Source organism: Aotus nancymaae, unplaced genomic scaffold (assembly GCF_030222135.1).
Source record: "Aotus nancymaae isolate 86718 unplaced genomic scaffold, 86718_ANA_hifiasm-v0.15.2.pri h1tg000020l, whole genome shotgun sequence".
NCBI lineage: Eukaryota > Metazoa > Chordata > Mammalia > Primates > Aotidae > Aotus > Aotus nancymaae.
In genome coordinates this window covers 19,507,256-19,527,508 of record NW_026988432.1, presented here as the reverse complement: position 1 = coordinate 19,527,508, position 20,253 = coordinate 19,507,256, and the positions used below count along the sequence as shown (strand labels likewise).

The 20,253-nt window shown below is 44.8% G+C and overlaps 1 protein-coding gene across 6 annotated transcripts in view; it reads left to right on the top strand.

Moving 5' to 3' along the window:
* The window catches only part of NEDD4L (NEDD4 like E3 ubiquitin protein ligase), a 354,125-nt gene that overhangs the window by 135,092 nt on the left and 198,780 nt on the right, over positions 1–20,253 (top strand). The window contains exon 1 of one of the 6 annotated variants that reach the window (XM_064379098.1): positions 19,183–19,206. The exons of 4 other annotated variants lie outside the window; for them this stretch is intronic. The gene's annotated coding sequence lies outside the window, so the exon portion shown is untranslated. Of the gene's footprint in view, positions 1–19,182; positions 19,207–19,494; positions 19,519–20,253 lie in introns of those variants that run through there. One more of the 6 variants, XM_064379099.1, reaches the window with a different exon arrangement.

The following is a 20,253-nucleotide window of genomic DNA, read 5'->3' as shown; positions in this document are numbered from 1 at the left end:
AAGGACAGCCTCCCGCAGAGGGGCTCTGCCCACGTTAAGTTCATTAGAGGGCAGGTGTGCCACCTCTGTCACCTGAAGGCCTCTTGACTGGCTCTTCCTGCTCCGCCTCTGTCAAAGTGTGTTGGGGGTTACTGCACCCTCTGGTGGCCGTATTGTCAGGTGCATTTTTGTACTAGTCAGAATGATAAACCAATCTAATGGTTGGAGTTCTTTTTCAGAGAACATCATTTGTTCACATTTTGTGTGTTTCAGCAGGCATTTAAGCCATTCTCAAACAGTGACACTTACGCAGAGGAAAGAATGATTTGACTTTAAGCAATTTCTACTTTTTACATAACTGGTTTTAAAGTAGGTAATGCCTAGTGTTAAACTTTATTTCTCCCCTTTCTTTCTTTCTTTTCTGCCAGAGAATTTCTTAAATTTGTAGAATTATGCAAATAAAATGCCAGCCACTAAAAACAAATTATTAACTGGTAATGGGGAAAATGAAATTCTTCAAATGTAGAGTACTATATTCATTTCACTATTTTGTCCCATAGACAAAATGTTTAGCATTCATTTTTAGTTTTAAATGTTTATGAGTCAGAACTTCAACACTCTTCCAGATTTAAGAAAGGAATTTATCTGTCTATGAATTAATTAGCAGGGTCTCTGTGCATTACCAAAGCTGGAGTGCACTGTTGCAGCTGTAGCTCACTGCAGCCTTGAACTCCTGGGCTCAGGCAACCCTCCCGCTTTAGACTCTCAGATAACTAGGACCACAGGTGCACGCAACGATGCCCAGCTAATCTTTTAAATTTTAATTTTCTGTAGATACAGGGATCTTGCTATATTGCCCAGGCTGGTCTTGAACTCCTGGCCTAAAGCAATCCTCCTGCCTCAGCCTAGGAAAGGAATTCTTCATATAGAAAAATACTGTTATATAAATAGTTGTCTATATCCATGCTGTTTATGGGAACAGCTAAGGTTCATCTCAAAAGTATTTGTATTTGGCTTTGGAATAAAAAGAAATTTCCCTTTTCATAGGGTTCTGAGATTGTAGGAGTTTTTAGTATTACAAAAACAGTTAATGGAACAATCTGACGTGAAGGAGACTCAGAAGAGGCTAGAGAGGTCTTCACCACATTTTTTTTTTGTATTGTCATCCTTTCCCTATTGCTAACTTTGCAATGACATTTGTAGATGGCATTGTTTTTCAGACTGACGATAGTGACTCTCAAAGAACCACAGCAGCAGCAATTTTTAATTTTTTTTTTTTTTTTTTTGAGATGGGTGCAGTGGTGCGATCTCAGCTCACTGCAGCCTCTGACTTCCTGCTTCAAGCAATTCTCCTGCCTCACCCTCCCGAGTAGCTGGGACTGCAGGCGCGTGCCACCACACCCAGCTAATTTTTGTATTTCTAGTAGAGACGGTTTCACCGTGTTGGCCAGGATGGTCTCAATCTCCTGACCTCATGATCTGCCCACGTTGGCCTCCCAAAGTGCTGGGATTACAGGCGTAAGCCACTGCGCCCAGATTTACATTTTTTAAAATGCAAAGTTGAGTGATTTTCTCTCTGAATGCTTGAGTTTGTTTTTGATAAAACTTCTGCTGGGGGGGCATAGGATAGAGTCCATGATGAAGTCTTGGTGGAAGAAACTTGGGCAGATTGCCTAAGTGGATATGTGTGGCAAAGAGTTGAAAACAGAGTGGGGGTGCTGAAAACACCCACAGAGGAAAATGGGGTGGAGAACGTATCTGTTCATTTTGCAAGTCCTTTCTTTAACATCTCTTGGTTACAAATACTAACAAAAACAGGGAAACCCATGCATGTTTTCAGTGGGACAGAAAATGAGGGAGGCATTTAGGGAGAAAAAGTGTCAGTTGATGTGATATTAAAATAAAATTTCTTTTCTTTACAGTTGCAGACATTAAGATTTATTGTCAGGGCTGTTAGGACAGTTCCTGCAGCTCTCTGGTGACCTAGGCATTGATAGACTTTTTTTTTTTTGAGATGGAGTCTTGCTCTGTCACCCAGGCTGGAGTGCAGTGGTGGGATCTTGGCTCATTGCAACCTCCGCCTCCTGGGTTCAAGCAATTTTCTTGCCTCACCTTCCCAAGTAGCTGGGATTACAGGCGCATGCCACCACACCCAGTTAATTGTAGTGTTTTTAGTAGAGATGGTGTTTCTCCATTTTGCCCAGGCTGATCTCAAACTCCTGACCTCAGGTGATCTGCCTGCCTTGGCCTCCCAAAGTGCTGGGATTACAGGTGTGAGCCACCACGCCTGGCCTGTGCCTTGGTTTCTCAGCTATTTCTTTCAACCCCTGTAATGTTCCATGCACTATGCAGGGAAGTCCTGACTGTTCAGAGCTTAAATTCTGCATTCCTTTCTTTTAAGTGGCCAACTGCAGAGGAAGCCACCTTGAAAGATACTCCCCCGTCTCCTTTCACCACTGGGTCTCCTGTCATGAGATACCTGGCCCGAGGAGGCTTCTTTCTGGTAGCCTGGGTTGTCACTGGGACCACATCTTCCCATAAGAATAATGCTTCAGGTTGTGTAGGAGAAGCGTCTGACAGGTAACTTCAACACATCCTGAGAATGACCATGGCAGACGTACCTGACAGCAGTCACTGAAGAAACGAGGGTTGCCACATGGAGGTTGCAGGGAGGAGGGTGCTATGTGAAGGTGCTGTATAAACCGCGTGCTTTTTACAGGCAGTTGAAGTTCTGCCATCCAGCCCAGTGCCACTGGACCACCCTTTACATAAGTTCCGCCAAATCAACCCTGGGCCTTGTTTGCTAGCTCTGGGTTTCTTCTTTGGCCTCTTCAACTTGGTGCTGTCCCTCTTGAAGTTAGTATGGGTCTGGCACAACACAGGAGTAGACAGTTACCTACCTGTACTGTGCCAGCCATCCTTGCTACAAACATCTGCCCAGACAGCAGTGGCATTTGTGCCAGTTCTTGGAGTGTTTCTTGAGCTGCGCATTCACAGGCTGTGTCCTCTTTCAGCCCGCTCCTGGCTAGGTAGAAGGAACACTCTCCGCCTGGGCTCTGAGCCAGCCGCCCACCTGCAGCACCCACTCCTTGGAGAGAGCTTTTCGTGTTGCATCTCACCGAGTTGATTGAGTATTCACTTTGAAGCTTCATGCTGCACGCACTGGCCTGTTACCTACAGCTTCTTCCTGTACTTGTGGGTGTCATTTTGCATCCCTTCATCAGATTTCAGTTACCCCAGTTTTACTTGGTTCACCATAAGTTTGCAAAAAAGACTTTTTGTTATCCTGAACACTGCAGGTAGAAATGTGATTAGTTTTGAATTATTTTTGTTTAACTTCTACCCTCTTTTCCTCTTTGCAATCTATTTTGTTCATTTTAACTTCTGCTGTTAAAAGACTTCTTTCTTTTTTGAGATGGAGTTTCACTCTTGTTACCCAGGCTGGAGTGCAATGACGCGATCTCGGCTCACCGCAACCTCCGCCTCCTGGGTTCAGGCAATTCTCCTGCCTCAGCCTCCTGAGTAGCTGGGATTACAGGCACACGCCACCATGCCCAGCTAATTTTTTGTATTTTTAGCAGAGACAGGGTTTCATGATGTTGACCAGGGTGGTCTCGATCTCCTGACCTCGTGATCCACCGCCTCGGCCTCCCAAAGTGCTGGGATTACAGCTGTGAGCCACCGTGCCTGGCCCTAAATCCATTTATAGAAAAAAATTAGTTATAAAAGAAAAACCAGTTACTTAAAGGAAGCAGGCTGTGTTTTGTGGCCTTAAGGTTGTAATCTGTTGGTAGGAAGGAATGAGGGTATCCTGGGAGGGACTTGTGGCTTTAATGTCACCATTCTTCCAGGAATTGCCATGTTGTGGGGTCACGTCTTGTAGGAGGAAAGCTCTGAAGTCATGGGATTCTCTACCCTCCTCTCCTGCTCTTGGTTCCCACCAGCAGCCTGCTTGGCGTGGTTTGGAAGTGGAGCAAAGATGGTTTTGGATGAGCCTCGCTGGGGACACCACTGAGATTATCCAGAGGCCTTGCCGGGTACCTGGAGTGGTGGCTTGGAGGAGTTTCCCAGAGAAGCTGAGTCAGTTCATAAAGTTTCTCTAAAGGATTAGCACAATGTAGTCCAGAAATGTTTGTTCATGAAGTCTTGGTTTTTGGGTTCAAGAAAGTGTTCTCCTAAGCGCTGCTCACCCGTTTTGCCAAACCGGACCCAACCCTGTGAGGGAGAGCGAATTAGGCCATTTATTTATAGTTTCATCAGCACGGGGCGTGCAGTGCAAGGCGTTAGTCATGGTCCTTGCTCTTCAGGCACTGTACTTGTAACAGCAAGACGGTGCAAATGTGCAGCTGAACAGCGAGCACAGGTTCCTGGTTGGCATTTAGTGCCACAGGAATGACAGGGAGGCCTTCATTGTTGTCACACCATGGGAGCTGGATTACCCCAGACTGTGGCTCACTTCCCTGTAAGCTTTTGATGGGGAGCTTGGAATTACCACCATTAGTAGAACCAGATTTCAAAGGGAATAATACTTGTTCCATATGAAACACTTTAAAACTACTGATGTCCACACACTTTAAGTTTTTTAAAAAGGGGCTTAAAGCAGTTTCATCTCATCAACCCCAAATTGGAAAAGCTATGAATGACCAGACTGATGAATATGTCTTAAAATATGTGTGTGTGTGTGTGTGTGTGTGTGTGTAAAGTGTAATAAAAAGACAAGCAGGAACATACTACCAGTTTCCATCACAGAGAAAAGAACTAATTTCCTTAATACATAATGAGCTTCTGCAAATCAATAAAAAGACCAATAACTTAATTGAAAAATGATCATCAGAAAATACAAATAGTTTAGAGAAAACAGAATACCAGTAGCAATTAAACATACCAAGATAGCATCACTTATAGTAAAAGAAATAGCAATTAAAACTCCAATGAAATACCTTTTCAACTATCAAATTGTCAAAAATTGAAATTGTAACAGCCTTATATGTTGAGAAAGATGTGAGGGAACAGCTACCCTTAAACTATCACTGGAGGACAATTAAGTGGGTACAACCTCTAGCCATTTAAAAATATTTATAAAAATGACAAATGCCTGGCTGGGCATGGTGGCTCATGCCTGTAATCCCAACACTTTGGGAGGCTGAGGCCTGTGGATCACCTGAAGTCAGGAGTTTGAAACCAGCCTGGCCAACATACTGAAACCCCATCTCTACTAAAAATACAAAATTGGCCAGATATGGTGGCGCATGTCTGTAATCCCAGCTACTCGGGAGGCTGAGGTGGGAGAATTGCTTGAGCCCGGGAGGCAGAGGTTGCAACAAGCTGAGATAGCGCATTGCACTCCAGCCTGGGCAAAAAGAGTAAAACTCCATCTCAAAAAATAATAAAGAGTAAAAAGTAAAATAGGTGGGGCGTGGTGTCTCATGCCTGTAATCCCAACACTTTGGGCGGCCGAGGCTGGTGAATCACCTGAGGTCAAGAGATCGAGACCATCCTGGCCAACATTGTGAAGTCCCGTCTCTACTAAAAATACAAAAATTAGGCCGGGCGCGGTGGCTCAAGCCTGTAATCCCAGCACTTTGGGAGGCCGAGGCGGGTGGATCACGAGGTCAAGAGATCGAGACCATCCTGGTCAACATGGTGAAACCCCGTCTCTACTAATACAAAAAATTAGCTGGGCATGGTGGCGCGTGCCTGTAATCCCAGCTACTCAGGAGGCTGAGGTAGGAGAATTGCCTGAACCCAGGAGGCGGAGGTTGCAGTGAGCCGAGATCGCGCCATTGCACTCCAGCCTGGGTAACAAGAGCGAAACTCCATCTCAAAAAAAAAAAAAAAAAAAAAAAAATTAGCTGGGTGTGGTGGCGCATGCCTGTAGTCCCAGCTACTTGGGAGACTGAGGCAGGAGAATCGCTTGAACTTGGGAGGCGTAGGTTGCAGTGATACGAGATCGCGTCACTGCACTCCAGCACTCCAGCCTGGTGACAGTGATACTCCATCTCAAAAACAAAATAAAAATAAATAAAATGACAAAGGCCTGTACTCTTAGACCCAGCACTCCCATTTCTGCCAGTTCGTCCAACAGATACATATACACATGCATACAGAGAAGGATGCACAGGAACATGCATTCCCTAGTTGACAGAGTCATAGGAGATTAGAAACAACAGAAGTGTCCATTAAACGACAGTTTGAACCTGTGTTGAGACATCAGCATCCCTTGTCCCTCTCTCCCACCGCCCTTCTCCCCTCCGCAGATTTTATTCTCACACTGGTTTTCTCCAGCGGATGTCTGCTCTAGGCTGGCATTTGCAGCAGAGAGACGGTGGCTCCTGTGGAGCTTACGGTCTATATTTTATTGGGCTGTGTTGGGTTCTTAGGGGTGTTGGCTCACCCCTGATGTGAGCAGGAGAATGGGATGTTCTTAGCATCTTGCTAAGTCACAGCAGACTTAAGTGCCAGAGTTAATTGGCCTTTAGCCCATCATAAATTCATATGTATATATTTTTTAATAAAAAACCCAGCCGGTGTGAGTCACACTCCCTCCTGTCTTCACTTCCTTTTCACATTCCCAGCAGATCATTCTCTCTCTTCTGACTGGCATTTTATAGATGAAGCAGCAGAGGCTGAGACCTACTGTATTTTGAGAAAGTGTAGCTTTATATGGCATAATTAAATCATAGTCATCAATCACTCTTAGGAGGTAGGGATTATTATTGGCATTTTCTAGATAAGAAAAATGGAGGATGAGAAAGGTTAGGCATCTTGCTAAGTCACAGCAGACTTAAGTGCCAGGTTGGAGCTGGGTTCCGGTGTGCTTGCATAGGTACTCTTCTCATGCTGACTGCACGCCTGTCACCTGGAATGCCAAGGCCCCGCCTCCAGGCCCTCTGCTTCACCTGGGCTTCAGCTTTGGCACATCCAGCTGCCCAGGTGATTGGAATGAAAGCCAGAGCTGGGAGCCACTGGTCTACACTGCCAGTAAATGATCGGGTTCTCACTTGATCATTTAACTAAGAATCTTGGTTTTCTGCTTTCAGTCTCAGAACTCTTGTTCATGGTGTCAGGCCTGTCTTCATGCAGGAAAGTGATCTCTGAAATTACTAATAGGTGCTAGGAGAGCCTTTAAGCAGCAGGTAGTGGACAAGGCCACTCAGTAGGAAGGGGTGGGCATGAAGCCTAGCACACGGGCTTTCGATGACCCCATGTAGGGCCTTCAAAAAAAATGGGCTTCGTTTGTCTCTGTGGCTTCCAGTCTTTGTGGGCCGGCAGTTGTCTGGTCCACATGAGCTGGCTCTAGAGGGGCCTGGGGAACCCAGAAAAACTTGGCAACAACCTGACAAGTTTGTTTTAATCTTCTGGGCTTTGGCTTTCTGACTCATGGCTCACTGAATCGCTGAACCAGGCAGGTGGGGGACTGGAAGGCAGGGAATGGGCAAGTAGGGCAGCCTCTGGAAGGAAAATCAGCAAAGGGTGGGGACCAGGGAAGGAGTGGGAAGGGAAAAAACCCTTTTCTTAGGGTCTTACCAATCAGAAGAGCAATAAAGAAAAAAATTAAATCTAAAAAGTACATGATTAGGATTTTAATCCAGTATGCTTCATTACGTAAAAACCTTTGACTTAGCATTTTCTGTAGTAGATGAAAATAGCACTTTTTTTCTTTCTCATCACATGTATTAGTGAGATTAATTATGAAAATCAAATTACCCGCACTTGACATAGAAGTATAAAATTAATAATATTCAAAGATGATTAAATGCACGATTTCCCTTTCTCATAAAAAAAAGCAGATGGAACTTGTATTCTGAAAGCAAATATGGAAATCACATTAAAAATCAGAAAATCCTCACCACTGCCCCCTCCCCCTCCATATGTGTTTCATTTCTCTTTGGTCTGAGTTCAAGGGATAGAGAAAATGAATGTGCCCCTAGCTCAGGAGCTTAAGTTCTTGCTTTCTAAAGAACTGGGAACGTGCTTGAGTCTGTTTTATCTCTTGATTGCATTTTTCACTACTTTGCCTCCATTTAATCCTGGGAAACCTTCATGGTAGGGATGTCAGATGTATTTTGAGGACTAAAAGAAAGGAGTTTGGACAAAAGCAGGACAGTGTTGAATATGTGGAAGCAAAGAGTCCTTCCAGGGGGATGTGTGGCCAAGGCCTCTGTTCAGCGATGGTCCAGCTGCAACCAGGACCTGTGCTGGATGCCCAGGCCAACCCACAGGACGGACCGCCAGCACCTCATTTCTCCTTTCATCAGACAGCGCTTCACTAGCCTACTGGGAGAAAATGGAGGTGAGTCCAAATGTGCATCCAGACATAGAGCTAAAAGGGACCCTTGCACCAGTGGTTCTCAAGCCTCTCCTGACGTTAGCATCACCTGGGAACTCCAAAAACATATTGCCATCAAGACTCAGCCCAGAGCAAGCAACTCCCTTGGCCTGGGGTCAGATGTGGGTGGCCTGGGTCAGAAACCACTGAGTGGGTCCACGTCTGCAGACTGGGGAACTGAGAGTCTGGGAGGTTGCATGTTATCGCAAGGACCTGAAGTTATATGGGGAGGCAGGACTAGACTTGGGGCTCCTGACTGTCCTGGCCTGTATTCCAGTGTGCCATGGGGCGCGTCGAATTTGAATCTGGCCCTGGTGCACTCTCAAGCCCTGTGTTGCTCTGGTCCCACAGTCCCTGCCCTTGACTTTCCAGATAACAGCACATTGGTGGCCTGGGCTTTACACTAACCTACCTGCCTCCAGCATTGCTTTTGAATAATGGAAGCTAAGCAGATGCATATGAATACCTGCATTATGGAGAAGACTGTCTCTTAGCAGGTCATCTGTAGTTATTAGTTTTGCATTTGGGTTCACTCATTGTCTTTCTAGTGAAAATGAGTGCATGAGCTAATAGTCTTCCAGTCGGTCTATATAGAAGCCAGAAGTTGATTCTCAGCTCCTGTTCAGTGCTGCTCTCCTGAATCAGAGATCTTCTCTCCCAGGACGCTTTGTCATGAGCAGGATTCTGAACCACGACCTTTTCTTCACCTGTCTCGGGCGCCCTCACCATGAGCTCTGCAATCCCCTGACAGCTCAGAAAGCATTTATCCTCATCCAATATCTGGTGAACAGCTGACACCTCCTGGGAATCTTTAAAATTGTTCTCTAAAGAAACCGTTCTGCTGCAAGTGCCTATTTTTAGACTTTCTAAAGCCCACGTCAGATTGTCTCTGCCTTTCTCTCTGTCTGCTAAGCCTGCTGTTTGAAAGGCAGCAACAGAATCTTTTGTCTTTAAAAGTTCAGCCCCATCTGGTGCCTTCCCCACTTGAGCTCCACAGCCCTGGCCTGCTCTGGGGTGCATCGCTCTTCCAAAACCCAAACCACAGGTAGTGACCTTTACACGCCAGGAGTTGAAATAATACACCTGGAGGAAGAAAATAACTTACAGACAATGAGCCTGGAGTATAAATGGCTATGTTTTAACACTCTCGATTTGTCTTGGGCATATTTAACTCATACGACTAGACTGGTGTGAGTTTGGGGCTCTCTAGGGGGCTGTCCAAGTTCAGAACAAGTGCATCTGATGGCAGCTAGCTTAAGGATTTAGCAGCCATCAAGTCCAGTCACGAACGTGTAAATGAGAATTCAGGTGTTGAGGTGGGGCCTCGCACATGTACTGGTCAGCCCGGGGTAATTTCCTCTCTGGCCAGTGGTTTTGCCTTCTTTACATGATTTTGTCCATTGTAACTAATGGTCACTGAGTGACCTCAGAGGTAGTGATTGCTCATAGTGAAGCCTGTGACCCACAGCGGTGGTGGGCATAGCTTTCCTTCAGCACACCTCAGTCCCCTCTCCTTTTCCTTCATCCCCACCTTTCTCTCCTTACTTCACCCCTTCCTCTCTCTACATTAGGTCATCCAGCAGAAGTCAAGTGTTTTTTATTTCATATCTTCATTGAATAAGAGTTTTAAGACATGTTATTTAATTTAAAGTAAGTACAATCTTTTATGTGGGATTCTCTAAAAGAGAATCAAAACTCCAGCAAAATCTAACCATGTATTCCTTCAGTCAAAAATTTGAAAAAATCGTTTTTAGGGAGAAAAAGATATAATTAGAAAAGACTAGTCTGGGCACGGTGGCTCACGCCTGTAATCCCAGCACTTTGGGAGGCCGAGGCGGGTGGATCATGAGGCCAAGAGATCGAGGCCATCCTGGCCAACATGGTGAAACCCCATCTCTACTAAAAATACAAAAATTAGCTGGGTGTGGTGGCGCATGCCTGTAGTCCCAGCTACTCGGGAGGCTGAGGCAGGAGAATTGCTTGAACTCGGGAGGCAGAAGTTGCAGTGAACTGTAGATCATGCCACTGCACTCCAGCCTGGCAGTAGAGTGAGACTCTGTCTAAAAAAAAAAAAGAAAAGACTGGAGCGAGTATGCAAACTATTAACATTATGTTAGGGCGGTAGTGGTAGGAGTGTAAAATATTTGCTTTTTCTGAATTTCTGAATTTTCTTCAATTAACATATTGTTTAAAGTATCAAATATATAGAAAGAAGAGTGTGCATGCCCATTGATCAAGCAGACACACTTCATTCAAAGGAACTCTTCCTAAGGAAGTACTGAAGTTCTGTTTTATCCTTAGATATCCAAAGAGAGTGTGTGTGTACCATATATCTAAAGATTGCTTATCATAATGAGAAAGTTGAAACACCCTAAATTAGCTAAATAATGGCGTTTCTTTATAAGGGAATAGTATAAAGCTATTAGAAATGATATTGCAGGTAAGTATTTAATGTTATGGAAACATTTTATAACACAGAATGAAAAGTAAGTTGCAGATTGGTTTGTATAATTCGATCTCATATTTTTATAAGAAACACATAATAGAGAAAGACAGATGAAGGTCTGAAAGGGAATTAATGCACTGGGTTAGTAGCATTACCTCAGAGAAACAGGCTGATAATTGTTTATTTTCTTCTCACTAAATCTGTGTATGTGTTCATGTGTCTGTCTACAGGATATGTATATACATTTTTCTTGTGAAGAATCCATATTGCATTTGCTACTGGAAGGGTTTATTTTAGATTTAGATATTAAAGTTACCTCTTTGAGTGAGAACCTATAATTTATATTTCTTAGTTTACCTTTTACCTCTATTATTTAAATCCATCTTCTTCTGCCTTCAAATAGAAGATGTAACAGTGAGCTGGGCGCTGTGGCTTACACCTGTAATCGCAGCACTTTGTGAGGCCAAGGTGAGTGTGTCAGGAGGGCAAGAGATTGAGACCATCCTGGCTAACATGGTGAAACCCCATCTCTACCAGAAATACAAAAATTAGCTGACCATGGTGGCGCATGCCTGTAGACAGCTACTTAGAAGGCTGAGGCAGGATAATCGCTTGAACCTAAGAGGCGGAGGTTGCAGTGAGCTGAGATTGCACCACTGCACTCCAGCCTGGCAACAGGCTCAAACTCAAACTCAAACTCAAAAAAAAAAAGAAGCTGTAACGGTGATAAAAAGGCTGGGTATGGTGGATCACACCTGAAATTCCAGCACTTTAGAAGGCCAGGGGTTCAAGACCATCCTGAACATAGCAAGTAACATAGTGAGACCCTGTACCGGCAAAAAATTTTTAGAGGTTAGCCAGGCATGGTGGTGTAATCCCCAGTACTCCCGAAGCTGAGGTGGGACGATTGTTTGAGCCTGGGAGGTCAGGGCTGCAGTGAGTCATTATTACACTACTGCACTTCAGCCTGGGTGGCAGAATGAGACTCTGTCTCTAAAACAATAATATTTTAAGAAAGAAAAAACAAAAACTAGTGATAAAAAGAACTTAAACTGAATTTTGAGTGGACTTGATAATTATAATGGCTGAGATTTTTAATTGCCATTTGTATCAATGAATACCCGCCCCCGCCCCCCCCCCCCCCCCCCCCCCCGTCACTACCTTTTCTGGTGTGTTTGCTGTGCCTGGCTCCTATAGGAGAGGCAGTGATGCTGTTTGACATGCTTTGTTGCTGAATCTCTGTAATGGGAAGCTCAATAATGAAGCTTGTTCAGAATTGTGTTACGGTCAGTTAATGAAGCTCTGAGATCAGGGTCCTGGCTTTTGGTGGCCTCTATTTCAGAATCCAGAGGTGGTTTCTATTTATTTGGGTTTTGCAGCTAAATACCCTGGACTGAGGTGATCTGAAGGTTGGTTCTGCTGTAATAGGTAAATTGCTAAAAAAGACATTGGCCTTGGTCTGTACAACTTAAAATTTTATTAGTCAGAGTCTTGATACGAAATAATCACATCAAACTAGAACTTGGTGTATAACCAGCAAATATAACGTATACTCCTACCACCTCAGTGTATAACCAAAGAGCTCAACTGCATGCACAGGTAACAGGCATGTAATTGATGATTTCAGAAAAGTTATACCTGTTGGGCAGTGAGAGGCGAGCACTGCTAAGCCCTTCAATCTGGGAAACCCCAGTGCTGACAAGGTACATAGTGTAAGCTTGATAACAACTTGCCTAATGCCACATCTGAAATCCCAGCACTTTGGGAGGCTGAGGCGGGTGAGTCACTTGAGTTCAGGAGTTTGAGTCCAGCCTAGGTAACATGGTGAAACCCCATCTCTACAAAAAAATACAAAAATTCGCCTGGTGTGGTGGCATGTGCCTGTAGTCCCAGCTGCTTGGGAAGCTGAGGTGGGAGAATGGCTTGAGCACAAGAGGCAGAGGTTGCAGTGAGCTGAGATTGCACTACTGCACTCCAGCCTGAGTGACAGAAAATAATAATAATAATAAAAACTTAATGACGGTAGCATTTGAGTTGGCTTTTCAATCCTAGGTTCCTAAATATATGAGCCTGGACCATTAAACTGTGTGACAAGGAGCTGTTATCTTAACATACAGACATTCTGAAACCAAGAGATTAAATGCATTGTTCAAGATGAGAAATGACTTCTTGGTTCTGAGACACTATTGACTGTGCGCAAGGTGCCATCATTAATTTGGTACCAAGGGGAGATAGTGGCGGGGACGTTCCTTTTGCCTGTCTTGTGATGGGCTTGCTGATTTCTCAAAGGTTAAGATATTAAATTGTCTTAAGCAATGAAGGTATTTTAACTAGCTTCTCTAGTTTAGTGATTCAATAGTTTAGCCTTTCAGTAGTTTACCACTCACTTTAATGGTTTCCTTGCTGCCTTGACGTGCTTTTCACTGCTGACACGGTTGGTTTCCTACCTGGCTGAACGCAAGCATCTGCCTCCTGCTGGGTTCTCTGGTGGTGATGCAGCCCACAGGTGCTTGTCTCTTTCCTTCAGTGGAGTTCAGCCACCATCTATTTCTGTTGAAAGGCACTGTACTGGGAGATGAAGAACACGGAGTTCTAGGCCTCCAGGAATTTATCATCACTTGCTAATTTGAGCTGAGCCTGGCACTTGAACATGGGCCATAGATTTCCAGATGTTAAAAAAAAAAGAAAGAAAAGGATCTTTAATGTATAGACTTGTCTTTCTGCCTGCTTGCGCTTCACTTCTGACCATCTGAAACAACTGGTATCTTAGTTGATATGATCATGTTCCACCACAGCATAACAGCCTGTGTAGTTTTGGGCATGCACCTGTAGCAGTTGCAAAGGTTTTTACAGTGACGTGGCTAAGAGGAGAGTAAGGCCAGTGTGTGGGGTGTTGATGAGGTCAGATGTGAGACTGTATTCCTTGGTATAAACCATTTTATTTAGGAGCTATTTCTTTGGACTTATTTATTTATTTATTGAGAAGGAGTTTTGCCCTTGTTGCCCATGCTGGAGTGCAATGGCGCGATCTTGGCTCACTGCCACCTCCGCCTCCCAGGTTCAAGCGATTCTCCTGCCTGAGACTCCCGAGTAGCTGGGATTACAGGCATATGCCACCATGACTGGCTAATGTTGTATTTTTAGTAGAGACAGAGTTTCTCCATGTTGGTCGGGCTGGTCTTGAACTCGCAACCTCAGGTGATCCGTTTCTCCTTGGCCTCCCAAAGTGCTGGGATTACAGGCATAAGCCATCGCTCCCAGCCTTGGACTATTTTATATATGAGAATGTACCTCTGATTGGAAGACAGAAGGTATGAAATTTACCTCTTGAATCATTCTGGTATAAAATTAAATACCAATCAGATACTTAATTTTACAAGACTTGCAAATAATATACTGGGATAATGGCAGTAAGAGATGGGACCTTTTATGTGGTATGAAGTTCTGTGATAATTCCTATCTTCCTTTGTACCTAAAAGAGGCACCCTCTCCTATCATACTGCAAACAGATGCCACTACTACATGTAGACACATTGCCAGCTGTGGCACAGCTGGTCACCCAGGCCTCGTCACAGCTGCCTGTAAAACCCAGATTTATTCTCTTCCCCCAGATCTTTTTAAAAAATTGCTAGTATCATTTTAGAGAGTATGCCAGTGACTCCACTTAAATAATGAATTTTCCAGTTTCTTCTTTTTCCACAGCCTTCACGTCATCTGGTAATATTCCTCTCAGGTTGGCATCAGCTTCTGAGACCCTGCTGGACCTAGATACGTTCGCCAGGAGTGGATGAAGGCTTTGGAAAAGTGAAGTGGTTAGGAACATTTCTTCCAAAATCTCCTGCTCATTTTTTTTGACCTTCCCGGTTTCCAGCATATTCTCTACTCCAGCCACACAGAACAACTTGCCTGAGCCCAGCTAAGTCTTGTCCACCAGTCAGGGACCACCTCCAATCCTGTCCTTTTTTTGATTTATTTCCTGGGTCTTTAGCTGGGCTCTTCCCTTCACTCCGTGGAGATGCCTGCCCCGTGATTTTCATTAGCGTTCGCTCTTAGCTGTTCCGTTCTGGGGACGGATTGGCTCTTTGTTTTCTTTTTCGCCATGTGTGTTGTAAATTTCATTCTTTGTCTCACGGGAGGTGGCAAGGGAAGAGAACTTTTATGCTCCCCGCTGTCTTTAGTGGCCTGATTACGAGTCTGTGGGAAAGAATGAAGGTTGGAAAGAAGATCTGGTGGGAAAGAACAAGAGTTGTCCTTGAGCAGCCAAACGAAGCTGTCAGAACGTTAATGTAACAAAGCAGGAATTCCAGTGGGCTGCCTGCTACAGAGGAGATGGAAGATGTGTAGGGCTCACGACTGTAAAATGCAGCAGCCACCACCAGATGGTGATGCAGCTTCTCGGCCCAGGTGGGACTGTGTGTCTCCCCCTCCCATGGACGGTCACTTGATAACTGTTGGATTGGTCACCCACGCCCTGGTCATTGTTATCAAATAGTGGTAATATAAGTAAGCTGTAAATTCCCATTGTAAGAAATAATTGCCTTTTAAAAGGAAGCATTAAAGAAAAAGACCTTTTGGCTCAATAAAGCCTTTCTTTTCCACAACACACTTGGCTCTTAAAAGGGACATGTTCTTGGCCTTGAAATGGGAATTTACATGGAACTTTGGATGGGAGAAACCCCCTCTGCCTTGGGCTGTAACTTCTTGTCTCTGGCAGAGTTTGGGCTGTGGGGTCATGCGATCTGTCTCTTTGACCATTGTATGCAAAAATGATTGTAAAATTGGCCTCCCTAACCTGTCTGAGACATTGGTTAAAAAAAAAAAGACAGTAAAGAGAAAACTCTTTTGCTATTGGGTGTGCATTGGATTCATTTTTAAACTGAAAGAGGGTGAAAGGGGTGACTGGTTGATTTAGGACAATACTTTCAGAGCCATGGGCAACTGTGAAAGGCAAGGAAATGTGAAAAGGGCCAAAGCACATTGATTGCAGGACCTGTGGTCCCAAAGCAGCCCATGAAGGAGGTTTCAAGGCTATTTCTACAAACAAGAACGCTGAAGGTGTGATAGGTCAAGCAGCTTGCTGGATGTCACGAAGCTAGTGGAGATGGGATTCAAAGCTAGTTCTGACTGATGAAAATACAGGCTCATGACCAGGCGTGGTGGCTCACGCCTATAATCCCAGCACTTTGGGAGGGCAAGGTGGGTGGATCATGAGGTCAGGAGTTTGAGACCAGCCTGGCCAAGATGACGAAACCCTGTCTCTACTAAAAATACAAAAATTAGCTGGGTGCGGTGGCATGCGCCTGTAATCTCAGCTACTTGGGAGGCTGAGGCAGGAGAATCGCTTGAACCCAGGAGGCGGAGATTGCAGTGAGCCCAGATCGGTCCATTGCACTCCAGCCTGGGCAACAGAGTGAGACTCTGTCTCGAAAAGAAAAGAAGATACAGGCTCAGGCCTTGTATGTGAGGATAGTGGGACAGTTATTTAAACAGTTATCTAGAGGAGTTTCCTTATTGCCTTGAATATTTTTCCTTTTAACATTGCTATGGACATTTAGGAAAAGATGCTGTTGATATTCCAAAAGGGGCATTCCATATGCCTGAGAGGGATCCCTGAGGCTCGAGGGTCACGTGGGCCAAGCCAGGTATACACACTTGTCATGGCAAGCTGGCTGTTATCATAACTTCCCTGGTATTGTTTTGCTGCAAGGGCAGCGTTGTGGAGCTGTGGTTTGAATTGCTTTTTTGTGCCTCTTGAATATACAAAGTTCCTCCTATAGTCATTGGCTCTGCTGCCTCTGATGAGGCACTTCCTTGTTCCCCACATTTGAATTTGCTCCCGATTCGAGAGAGGCAGGCATCCGTGGCAGCAGCTTCAAACCCAGACAGGCTTCAGCAGCGTGAGGGTGCCCCGGTGGGTGGGTGGCTGCTCGGGGCCCTACCTGGGTGGGAGCTGCTGCAGAGCCCTCCCCTGAGGCCTCCCCAGCACAGCACCTCCCGCTCCAGGCTGTCGGTTACCTGGCCAGAAGCTGGCAGAGACCAGGATTTCTCCTCGCCGCCGCCGTTGCTGTTGTCAGGGGAAACAGACCATCTGCATGTAGACCTGCCTCTCTCTTCCCACTTCAGACGAGCTCTTCCTGCCGGGAATCTGGTAAGTGGCACTGAAGGTTCCGTTCCCTTTATGACTCGATTCGTGCCCACAGCATCAGGACAGTGTGGATCCATCAGCTTTAACCTATATAGGCAGGATTTGGGGGATTATTTGAACTTGGTTGCTTTCTTTTTAAAATGTCCATTAGACAGTTTTTGCATGCTTCAAAATCAAAAGGCGGCACAGTGAAGAATTATAATTATTCACATATTTAACCTGTGTCATCTTGTTGGCAACCTCTTTTCTTCAGGGTGGTGCACTGAAAAATTACACAGATAATGCCCTGGTGCCTCTCCCCCGTCTTATGAATAAATTACTGCATTTGTCATCACTGTGTTCTTGAAATGTCAAAAATAGACACTGTGAAGGAATCTGTCATGCAGAGTTCAGAAATGTTCAGATTTCTGAGTTCAAAACCACAGGTGAAGCAAGGACAGATTTTTTATTTAAGATTTGATTCTTTTTAGGCTTCATTGTGAATTAAGTTCCATTTAGAGCATAGCTAATGCAGTCAGCCAGCCCGTGATGGGACAGGCATGCTTCTCTGTTGTTTTACTTTTACCTCCTGGGATACACACAGCTTCTCTTTTGTTTTCTAACCTTTACAGGAAATACCTGGGGATGAGTCACATGATCCCTAACTTCAGTTTTTACATATATTCACACAGATTAAATGATTTTGCTCTTAAATGGATAAACGTGCAGTTAGGAACTTGAAAAAATTGTAAATGAGGTGCCTGATCATTACTCATTGTCTTCTCCCCCATTCATCAGCCCTCAAACATGCAAACTTTTATTCCCTTTAGGAGAAAATAAAACTGGCACATATGTTTTCCTTTAAGGTAAAGACTACCCGTGTTATATGCCATTAAAAAAGATGTAGAAATTAATCTCTGTGTTTCTTCGACCTAATCTTACTAGCAGGGATAATTCAGCTCTACGTTTCTGTTCTCTCTCTCTCCTTTTTAACATCAGCCACAGATAATACTCTCTGGTAAACATATAACTTGAGGAAAATTGAATTAGGTTAATGCTGGAATAGAAAACCAGGCCAGTGCCTGTTCTTTTTGGATGATTCCGTATAAACAATGAGAAAGTCTCAGGCTGCCTTAAACAAAGGCTGAGATGGGAGCTCCTGGTGGTTTTTATGAGGGGGAAGAGGAGATGGTGAGGAGGAGGGCGCCGAGCATGTGCAGCAACTTGAAGCATGTCAGAAAGAACATTTGCCAGAAACCTTCAAAACTGTGGCAGTTGGTAATGTGTGAAATTGAACTTCTGACCCTGCTTGCTTGACGGCAACTTCTTCTTGTTGAGAACTGTGTGGCATTGGGTCCCTGGATGTGGGCGGAACAACGAAGTGGTTTAGTGAATAGGGAAGCGCCTTCCTTTTTGGGTGGGACTTGCCATGATAGAGCCTGGGCCATCACCTTAAAAGGAGATGTTTCTATTGAGAGATGGAAAATTGGCGAGACAAACGCCATAAACCTGAACCTGTTTATAATTCCTTACCTGTAAGCTGCTTCGCATGAAAGGTGATGGTTCTGCTTCATAAGGACGAGGAAGAACAGCACATCAACCTGAGGGAATGGACTGTGGCTGTGGGTGGGAGCAGCTTTTCAAGGAGGAAATGGAGTCCCCTCCTGAGACGCCCCCATTTGCTTCTGCTCCTTCCTTGCCATTGATGTGCCCTTCTCCTGAAATGACCCAAACCTGTGTTTGGCAACAAGAGGCTACGCCTTGATCCAAATGCATTTTTTAACTTGTGAACTCTCGCCTATTGCTAAGGGGCCTGAGCACCTGGTTAATGATCTTTGATGTAAATGATGCTTTGCTGGGTTAGTATGCACAGACCTAGCTCCGCGGTCCTCCCATGTGATCCGTTCGCTCCAGCCACCTGCCCACCTGTAGGAACTGGGCATGGCCAGTTTTCTCTTTATGTGCTCTCTTTGCCTTGGATGGAATTTGGGCTGAGACTGATGGGGTGGAACCAAAGCTTTTCAGCAGAAGAGAGAAACTGCAGAGCAGCCTGTTGGGTGGAGGGCTTGAGCGTGGTGATTGGGTTCCTAAAATCCGAGGACCTTCTGGTGAGCCTTTCCCTGAGCCCGCTTGAGGGAAAGCACTGCCCACACTCTCTCCTGTGGGTAGGGGTGGGGGTGGCTGTAGCTGGTCAAAGGCTCTCACCTGCAAGTGATAATGGCTTGGGTCTCTTCAGCAACAACCTGCCTTCTTCACCTTTCTGCTCGGACACCCCTTGGCACCCTGCCATAAAGGAAAGAGCTGTCTGGATGGTCTAGTAGCTGTGGGGTAGGTAAAGTTAGCCATTTCTTCTGACCTAGATCTGTGATGGTGGTATTTCTACATGTTCATGTTGAGCCTTTACAAAGATGAACAAAAGCTTTCAGAGCTGCAAAAATGACAGGTGGCCCTTTTTAAAAATTTATTTTAAGGGACAACTTTTAAAGCCACTTTAAAAAAAATTGGATGGCACCATCCTGCAGCCTATCAGATTTCCCTTGAGAACTGTTGACTATTGGCTTATTTCTTGCTACCTTCAATCCCAAATTAAGCGGAGTGACATATAAGAAGCTGGGGACATCAGCCTAAAGTATTTTTCAGGTATGTCCTTCACAACTGGATCTTTCCTATCCCTGGCACTAATTTTCTTTTAGGGAATGGGGCCTATTTTAATTGCTGGTGGCAAAAGGATTCCTGGGCAGCGTGTTCCTGGTCCTCAAGGGTGGAACGTGGGGGAGCTGAGGGACACACCATGGTTATGGGTTGTCGGTCTTGGCCTCTTTCCCAGACCAGATTCTGCCTCATGCTTGATTGGTTTGACTGCTAGTTATAGAATCTGATGTTTACTTTAGCATCCTAGGATGGAAAGGGTTAAGAATGATTTCTAATTTGAATTCCTTGTTTCTAGGGATTTATTAAACCTTTACATTACATTTATTTTAAAAAGCACTAATTCATAATAGCTCACAGAAACAACTATGATTTGGCTTCTTTGGCTTTTTTGTTTTGTTTTGTTTTTTTGAGATGGAGTTTTGCTCTGTCACCCAGGCCTGGAGTGCAGTGGCACAGTCTCCATTCATGGCAACTTCTGCCTCCCAGGTTCAAGCAATTCTCCTGCCTCAGCCTCCTGAATAGCTGGGATTACAGGCGCCTGCCACCACAGCTGGCTAATGTTTGTATCTTTAATAGAAATGGGATTTTGCCATATTTGTCAGGCTGGTCTCGAACTCCTGACCTCAGGTGATCTGTCCACCTCGGTCTTCCAAAGTGCTGGGATTACAGGTATGAGCCACCGCGCCCAGCCTTCTTTGGTTTTCATATTGATTGTATTTTCTG